A 9,054-nucleotide genomic window follows, 5' to 3' on the forward strand; every position below is an offset into this window, starting at 1 on the left:
GGAATCTGCAAAGTGATATTTGGGAGCCTATTGGGGCCCATGGTATAAGGAAATATCCTCATAATAACTAAAGAGAAGCTTTCTGAGAAACTGCATTGCCAAGTGTGAATGCAACCCCACAGAGTTACACGTTTCTCTTCAGTGATCAGTTTGTTAGCACAGTTTTCTGGAAATCTGCAATTAGATACTTCATAGCGCAATGAACATTACAGTGACAAGGAAATATCACAGATGAAAACTAGAAAGAAGCTTTCTTAGAAACTTCTTGGTGATGTGTGAATTCATCTCACAGAGTTACACTTATGTTTCGTGGAGCAGTCCATTAACACTGTCTTTGAGGAATCTGAGAAGGGCTTCTTTGGATCACATTGAGGCCTACGCTGATAAAGGAAATTTCATCCGTTCAAAACGTGAAAGAAGCTTTCTGAGAAACTTCTTTTCATCTGTGAGTTCATCTCACAGAGTTACAACCTCTGCCTCAAGAAGCAGTTTGCTAACATCTTTCGTGGAATCTGCAAAGTGATATTTGGGAGCCTATTGGGGCCCATGGTGATAAAGGAAATATCCTCACATAATAACTAAAGAGAAGCTTTCTGAGAAACTGCATTGCCATGTGTGAATGCAACTCAGAGTTACACGTTTCTCTTCTTGATCAGTTTGTTAGCACAGTTTTCTGGAAATCTGCAATTAGATACTTCATAGCGCAATGAACATAACAGTGAGAAATGAAATATCCAGAGATGAAAACTAGAAAGAAGCTTTCTTAGAAACTTCTTGGTGATGTGTGAATTCATCTCACAGAGTTACACTTATGTTTCGTGGAGCAGTCCGTTAACACTGTCTTTGAGGAATCTGAGAAGGGCTTCTTTGGATCACTTTGAGGCCTACGCTGATAAAGGAAATTTCATCCGTTCAAAACGTGTGAAAGAAGCTTTCTGAGAAATTCTTTCTGATCTGTGAGTTCATCTCACAGAGTTACAACCTCTGCCTCAAGAAGCAGTTTGCTAACACTCTTTTCGTGGAATCTGCAAAGTGATATTTGGGAGCCTATTGGGGCCCATGGTATAAAGGAAATATCCTCACATAATAACTAAAGAGAAGCTTTCTGGGAAACTGCATTGCCATGTGTGAATGCAACCACAGAGTTACACTTACTCTTCAGTGATCAGTTTGTTAGCACAGTTTCTCTGGAAATCATGCAATTATGATTACTTCATAGCGCCATGAACATTACTAGTGACAAAGGAAATTATCCAGTTAGATGAAAACTAGAAGGAGAGCATTCTTAAGGAAACCTTCTTGGTGATGTGTGAATATCATCTCACAGAGGATACACTTATGTTACTACATGTGTGAGCAGGTCACATTAACACTGTCACTTTGAGGAATCTGAGAAGGGCTTTCTTTGGATCATCTTGAGGCCTACGCTGATAAAAGGAACTTTCATCCGTTCAAAACCGTGAAAGAAGCTTTCTGAGAAACTTCTTTCTGATCTGTGAGTTCATCTCACAGAGTTACAAACCTCTGCCTCAAGAAGCAGTTTGCTAACACTCTTTTCGTGGAATCTGCAAAGTGATATTTGGGAGCCTATGGGGCCCATGGTGATAAAGGAAATACCTCACATAATAACTAAAGAGAAGCTTTCTGAGAAACTGCATTGCCAAGTGTGAATGCAACCACAGAGTTACACGTTTCTCTTCAGTGATCAGTTTGTTAGCACAGTTTCTGGAAATCTGCAATTAGATACTTCATAGCGCAATGAACATTACAGTGACAAGGAAATATCCACAGATGAAAACTAGAAAGAAGCTTTCTTAGAAACTTCTTGGTGATGTGTGAATTCATCTCACAGAGTTCACTTATGTTTCGTGGAGCAGTCCATTAACACTGTCTTTGAGGATCTGAGAAGGGCTTCTTTGGATCACATTGAGGCCCTACGCTGATAAAGAAATTTCATCCGTTCAAACGTGAAGAAGCTTCTGAGAAACTTCTTTCTGATCTGTGAGTTCATCTCACAGAGTTACAACCTCTGCCTCAAGACGCAGTTTGCTAACACTTTTCGTGGAATCTGCAAAGTGATATTTGGGAGCCTATTGAGGCCCATGGTAATAAGGAAATATCCTCACATAATAACTAAAGAGAAGCTTTCTGAGAAACTGCATTGCCAAGTGTGAATGCAACCCACAGAGTTACAGTTTCTCTTCAGTGATCAGTTTGTTGCACAGTTTTCTGGAAATCTGCAATTAGATACTTCATAGCGCAATGAACATTACAGTGACAAGGCATTATCCAGAGATGAAAACTAGAAAGAAGCTTCTTAGAACCTTCTTTTGATGTGTGAATTCATCTCACAGAGTTACACTTATGTTTCGTGGAGCAGTCCGTTAACACTGTCTTTGAGGATCTGAGAAGGGCTTCTTTAGACCACTTTGAGGCCTACGCTGATAAAGGAAATTTCATCCGTTCAAACGTGAAAGAAGCTTTCTGAGAAACTTCTTTCTGATCTGTGAGTTCATCTCACAGAGTTCAACCTCTGCCTCAAGAAGCAGTTTGCTAACACTCTTTTCGTGGAATCTGCAAAGTGATATTTGGGAGCCTATTGGGGCCCATGGTGATAAAGGAAATATCCTCACATAATAACTAAAGAGAAGCTTTCTGAGAAACTGCATTGCCATGTGTGAATGCAACTCACAGACTTACGCCAGTGTTCTTTGGAGCCGTTTCTTTGGACTGTTTCCGTGGATTCTGAGAAGTGATATTTCAGATAGCTTTGAAGAATAGAAGGAGAAAGGAAATATCCTTCAAGAGAAAGCGGAACCAAGCTTTGTGAGAAACTGCTTTGTGATATGTGAATTCATTTCACAGTGTTCTATCACCCGTTCTCGGGGGAGTTTCCTAGCACTCATTTGAGGAATCTCAGATGTGATGTCTTGGATATCGTTGAATCGCATGCTGAATAAGGAACTATCCTCAGAGAAACCTGCAGAGAAGGCTTCTCAAAAACTTCTTTGTTGTGGGTGAATTCAGCCCACAGATGTCCATCATTGTTTCCACTGAGAAACTCGCTAGCAGAATTTTCGCAGAATCTGCAATAGGACACACGGTGGCGCTCCAAGACCACAAATAACCTCGTCTTACTAAAGAAAGAAGCTTTCTGAGAAACGCTATGTGATGTGTGAATTCAACTCACTAAGTTGCAGCGGTATTTCGTGGGGCCGTGGCCTAGGCCTATTTGTGTGGAATCTGAGAACAGATATTCCCGATCCCTTTGAAAACAATGGGGCCAATGGAAACATCTTCCAATAAAAATGAGAAAGAAGCTTTCTGAGAAACTTCTTTCTGATCTGTGAGTTCATCTCACAGAGTTACAACCTCTGCCTCAAGAAGCAGTTTGCTAACACTCTTTTCGTGGAATCTGCAAAGTGATATTTGGGAGCCTATTGGGGCCCATGGTGATAAAGGAAATATCCTCACATAATAACTAAAGAGAAGCTTTCTGAGAAACTGCATTGCCATGTGTGAATGCAACTCACAGAGTTACACGTTTCTCTTCAGTGATCAGTTTGTTAGCACAGTTTTCTGGAAATCTGCAATTAGATACTTCATAGCGCAATGAACATTACAGTGACAAATGAAATATCCACAAATGAAAACTAGAAAGAAGCTTCTTAGAAACTTCTTGGTGATGTGTGAATTCATCTCACAGAGTTACACTTATGTTTCGTGGAGCACTCCATTAACACTGTCTTTGAGGAATCTGAGAAGGGCTTCTTTGGATCACATTGAGGCCTACGCTGATAAAGGAAATTTCATCCGTTCAAAACGTGAAGGAAGCTTTCTCGAGAAACTTCTTTCTGATCTGTGAGTTCATCTCACAGAGTTACAACCTCTGCCTCAAGAAGCAGTTTCCTAACACTCTTTTCGTGGAATCTGCAAAGTGATATTTGGGAGCCTATTGGGGCCCATGGTATAAAGGAAATATCCTCACATAATAACTAAGGAGAAGCTTTCTGAGAAACTGCATTGCCAGTGTGTGAATGCAACTCACAGAGTTACACGTTTCTCTTCAGTGATCAGTTTGTTAGCACAGTTTTCTGGAAATCTGCAATTAGATACTTCATAGCGCAATGAACATTACAGTGACAAAGGAAATATCCACAGATGAAAACTAGAAAGAAGCTTTCTTAGAAACTTCTTGGTGATGTGTGAATTCATCTCACAGAGTTACACTTATGTATCGTGGAGCAGTGCATTAACACTGTCTTTGAGGAATGTGAGAAGGGCTTCTTTGGATCATACTGAGGCCTAAGCTGATAAAGGAAATTTCATCCGTTCAAAACGTGAAAGAAGCTTTCTGAGAAACTTCTTTCTGATCTGTGAGTTCATCTCACAGAGTTACAACCTCTGCCTCAAGAAGCAGTTTGCTAACACTCTTTTCGTGGAATCTGCAAAGTGATATTTGGGAGCCTATTGGGGCCCATGGTAATAAAGGAAATATCCTCACATAATAACTAAAGAGAAGCTTTCTGAGAAACTGCATTGCCAAGTGTGAATGCAACCCACAGAGTTACACGTTTCTCTTCAGTGATCAGTTTGTTAGCACAGTTTTCTGGAAATCTGCAATTAGATACTTCATAGCGCAATGAACATTACAGTGACAAAGGAAATATCCAGAGATGAAAACTAGAAAGAAGCTTTCTTAGAAACTTCTTGGTGATGTGTGAATTCATCTCACAGAGTTACACTTATGTTTCGTGGAGCAGTCCATTAACACTGTCTTTGAGGAATCTGAGAAGGGCTTCTTTGGATCATATTGAGGCCTACGCTGATAAAGGAAATTTCATCCGTTCAAAACGTGAAAGAAGCTTTCTGAGAAACTTCTTTCTGATCTGTGAGTTCATCTCACAGAGTTACAACCTCTGCCTCAAGAAGCAGTTTGCTAACACTCTTTTCGTGGAATCTGCAAAGTGATATTTGGGAGCCTATTGGGGCCCATGGTTATAAAGGAAATATCCTCACATAATAACTAAAGAGAAGCTTTCTGAGAAACTGCATTGCCAAGTGTGAATGCAACCCACAGAGTTACACGTTTCTCTTCAGTGATCAGTTTGTTAGCACAGTTTTCTGGAAATCTGCAATTAGATACTTCATAGCGCAATGAACATTACAGTGACAAAGGAAATATCCAGAGATGAAAACTAGAAAGAAGCTTTCTTAGAAACTTCTTGGTGATGTGTGAATTCATCTCACAGAGTTACACTTATGTTTCGTGGAGCAGTCCATTAACACTGTCTTTGAGGAATCTGAGAAGGGCTTCTTTGGATCACATTGAGGCCTACGCTGATAAAGGAAATTTCATCCGTTCAAAACGTGAAAGAAGCTTTCTCAGAAACTTCTTTCTGATCTGTGAGTTCATCTCACAGAGTTACAACCTCTGCCTCAAGAAGCAGTTTGCTAACACTCTTTTCGTGGAATCTGCAATGTGATATTTGGGAGCCTATTGGGGCCCATGGTGATAAAGGAAATATCCTCACATAATAACTAAAGAGAAGCTTTCTGAGAAACTGCATTGCCATGTGTGAATGCAACTCACAGAGTTACACGTTTCTCTTCAGTGATCAGTTTGTTAGCACAGTTTTCTGGAAATCTGCAATTAGATACTTCATAGCGCAATGAACATACAGTGACAAATGAAATATCCAGAGATGAAAACTAGAAAGAAGCTTTCTTAGAAACTTCTTGGTGATGTGTGAATTCATCTCACAGAGTTACACTTATGTTTCGTGGAGCAGTCCGTTAACACTGTCTTTGAGGATTCTGAGAAGGGCTTCTTTAGACCACTTTGAGGCCTACGCTGATAAAGGAAATTTCATCCGTTCAAACCGTGAAAGAAGCTTTCTGAGAAACTTCTTTCTGATCTGTGAGTTCATCTCACAGAGTTACAACCTCTGCCTCAAGAAGCAGTTTGCTAACACTCTTTTCGTGGAATCTGCAAAGTGATATTTGGGAGCCTATTGGGGCCCATGGTGATAAAGGAAATATCCTCACATAATAACTAAAGAGAAGCTTTCTGAGAAACTGCATTGCCATGTGTGAATGCAACTCACAGAGTTACACGTATCTCTTCAGTGATCAGTTTGTTAGCACAGTTTTCTGGAAATCTGCAATTAGATACTTCATAGCGCAATGAACATTACAGTGACAAAGGAAATATCCACAGATGAAAACTAGAAAGAAGCTTTCTTAGAAACTTCTTGGTGATGTGTGAATTCATCTCACAGAGTTACACTTATGTTTCGTGGAGCAGTCCATTAACACTGTCTTTGAGGAATCTGAGAAGGGCTTCTTTGGATCATATTGAGTCCTACGCTGATAAAGGAAATTTCATCCGTTCAAACCGTGAAAGAAGCTTTCTCAGAAACTTCTTTCTGATCTGTGAGTTCATCTCACAGAGTTACAACCTCTGCCTCAAGAAGCAGTTTGCTAACACTCTTTTCGTGGAATCTGCAAAGTGATATTTGGGAGCCTATTGGGGCCCATGGTAATAAAGGAAATATCCTCACATAATAACTAAGGAGAAGCTTTCTGAGAAACTGCATTGCCAAGTGTGAATGCAACCCACAGAGTTACACGTTTCTCTTCAGTGATCAGTTTGTTAGCACAGTTTTCTGGAAATCTGCAATTAGATACTTCATAGCGCAATGAACATTACAGTGACAAAGGAAATATCCAGAGATGAAAACTAGAAAGAAGCTTTCTTAGAAACTTCTTGGTGACGTGTGAATTCATCTCACAGAGTTACACTTGTGTTTCGTGGAGCAGTCCATTAACACTGTCTTTGAGGAATCTGAGAAGGGCTTCTTTGGATCACATTGAGGCCTACGCTGATAAAGGAAATTTCATCCGTTCAAACCGTGAAAGAAGCTTTCTGAGATACTTCTTTCTGATCTGTGAGTTCATCTCACAGAGTTACAACCTCTGCCTCAAGAAGCAGTTTGCTAACACTCTTTTCGTGGAATCTGCAAAGTGATATTTGGGAGCCTATTGGGGCCCATGGTAATAAAGGAAATATCCTCACATAATAACTAAAGAGAAGCTTTCTGAGAAACTGCATTGCCATGTGTGAATGCAACTCACAGACTTACGCCAGTGTTCTTTGGAGCCGTTTCTTTGGACTGTTTCCGTGGATTCTGAGAAGTGATATTTCAGATAGCTTTGAAGAATAGAAGGAGAAAGGAAATATCCTTCAAGAGAAAGCGGAACCAAGCTTTGTGAGAAACTGCTTTGTGATATGTGAATTCATTTCACAGTGTTCTATCACCCGTTCTCGGGGGAGTTTCCTAGCACTCATTTTGAGGAATCTCAGATGTGATGTCTTGGATATCGTTGAATCGCATGCTGAATAAGGAACTATCCTCAGAGAAACCTGCAGAGAAGGCTTCTCAAAAACTTCTTTGTTGTGGGTGAATTCAGCCCACAGATGTCCATCATTGTTTCCACTGAGAAACTCGCTAGCAGAATTTTCGCAGAATCTGCAATAGGACACACGGTGGCGCTCGAAGACCACAAATAACCTCGTCTTACTAAAGAAAGAAGCTTTCTGAGAAACGCTAAGTGATGTGTGAATTCAACTCACTAAGTTGCAGCGGTATTTCGTGGGGCCGTGGCCTAGGCCTATTTGTGTGGAATCTGAGAACAGATATTCCCGATCCCTTTGAAAACAATGGGGCCAATGGAAACATCTTCCAAGAAAAATGAGAAGGAAGCTTTCTGAGAAACTTCTTTCTGATCTGTGAGTTCATCTCACAGAGTTACAACCTCTGCCTCAAGAAGCAGTTTGCTAACACTCTTTTCGTGGAATCTGCAAAGTGATATTTGGGAGCCTATTGGGGCCCATGGTAATAAAGGAAATATCCTCACATAATAACTAAAGAGAAGCTTTCTGAGAAACTGCATTGCCAAGTGTGAATGCAACCCACAGAGTTACACGTTTCTCTTCAGTGATCAGTTTGTTAGCACAGTTTTCTGGAAATCTGCAATTAGATACTTCATAGCGCAATGAACATTACAGTGACAAATGAAATATCCAGAGATGAAAACTAGAAAGAAGCTTTCTTAGAAACTTCTTGGTGATGTGTGAATTCATCTCACAGAGTTACACTTATGTTTCGTGGAGCAGTCCATTGACACTGTCTTTGAGGAATCTGAGAAGGGCTTCTTTGGATCACATTGAGGCCTACGCTGATAAAGGAAATTTCATCCGTTCAAACCGTGAAAGAAGCTTTCTGAGAAACTTCTTTCTGATCTGTGAGTTCATCTCACAGAGTTACAACCTCTGCCTCAAGAAGCAGTTTGCTAACACTCTTTTCATGGAATCTGCAAAGTGATATTTGAGAGCCTATTGGGGCCCATGGTGATAAAGGAAATATCCTCACATAATAACTAAAGAGAAGCTTTCTGAGAAACTGCATTGCCATGTGTGAATGCAACTCACAGAGTTACACTATCTCTTCAGTGATCAGTTTGTTAGCACAGTTTTCTGGAAATCTGCAATTAGATACTTCATAGCGCAATGAACATTACAGTGACAAAGGAAATATCCACAGATGAAAACTAGAAAGAAGCTTTCTTAGAAACTTCTTGGTGATGTGTGAATTCATCTCACAGAGTTACACTTATGTTTCGTGGAGCAGTCCATTAACACTGTCTTTGAGGAATCTGAGAAGGGCTTCTTTGGATCATATTGAGGCCTACGCTGATAAAGGAAATTTCATCCGTTCAAAACGTGAAAGAAGCTTTCTGAGAAACTTCTTTCTGATCTGTGAGTTCATCTCACAGAGTTACAACCTCTGCCTCAAGAAGCAGTTTGCTAACACTCTTTTCGTGGAATCTGCAAAGTGATATTTGGGAGCCTATTGGGGCCCATGGTTATAAAGGAAATATCCTCACATAATAACTAAAGAGAAGCTTTCTGAGAAACTGCATTGCCAAGTGTGAATGCAACCCACAGAGTTACACGTTTCTCTTCAGTGATCAGTTTGTTAGCACAGTTTT

This window comes from Rhinopithecus roxellana, chromosome 19 (genome assembly GCF_007565055.1).
Source record: "Rhinopithecus roxellana isolate Shanxi Qingling chromosome 19, ASM756505v1, whole genome shotgun sequence".
Taxonomy (NCBI): domain Eukaryota; kingdom Metazoa; phylum Chordata; class Mammalia; order Primates; family Cercopithecidae; genus Rhinopithecus; species Rhinopithecus roxellana.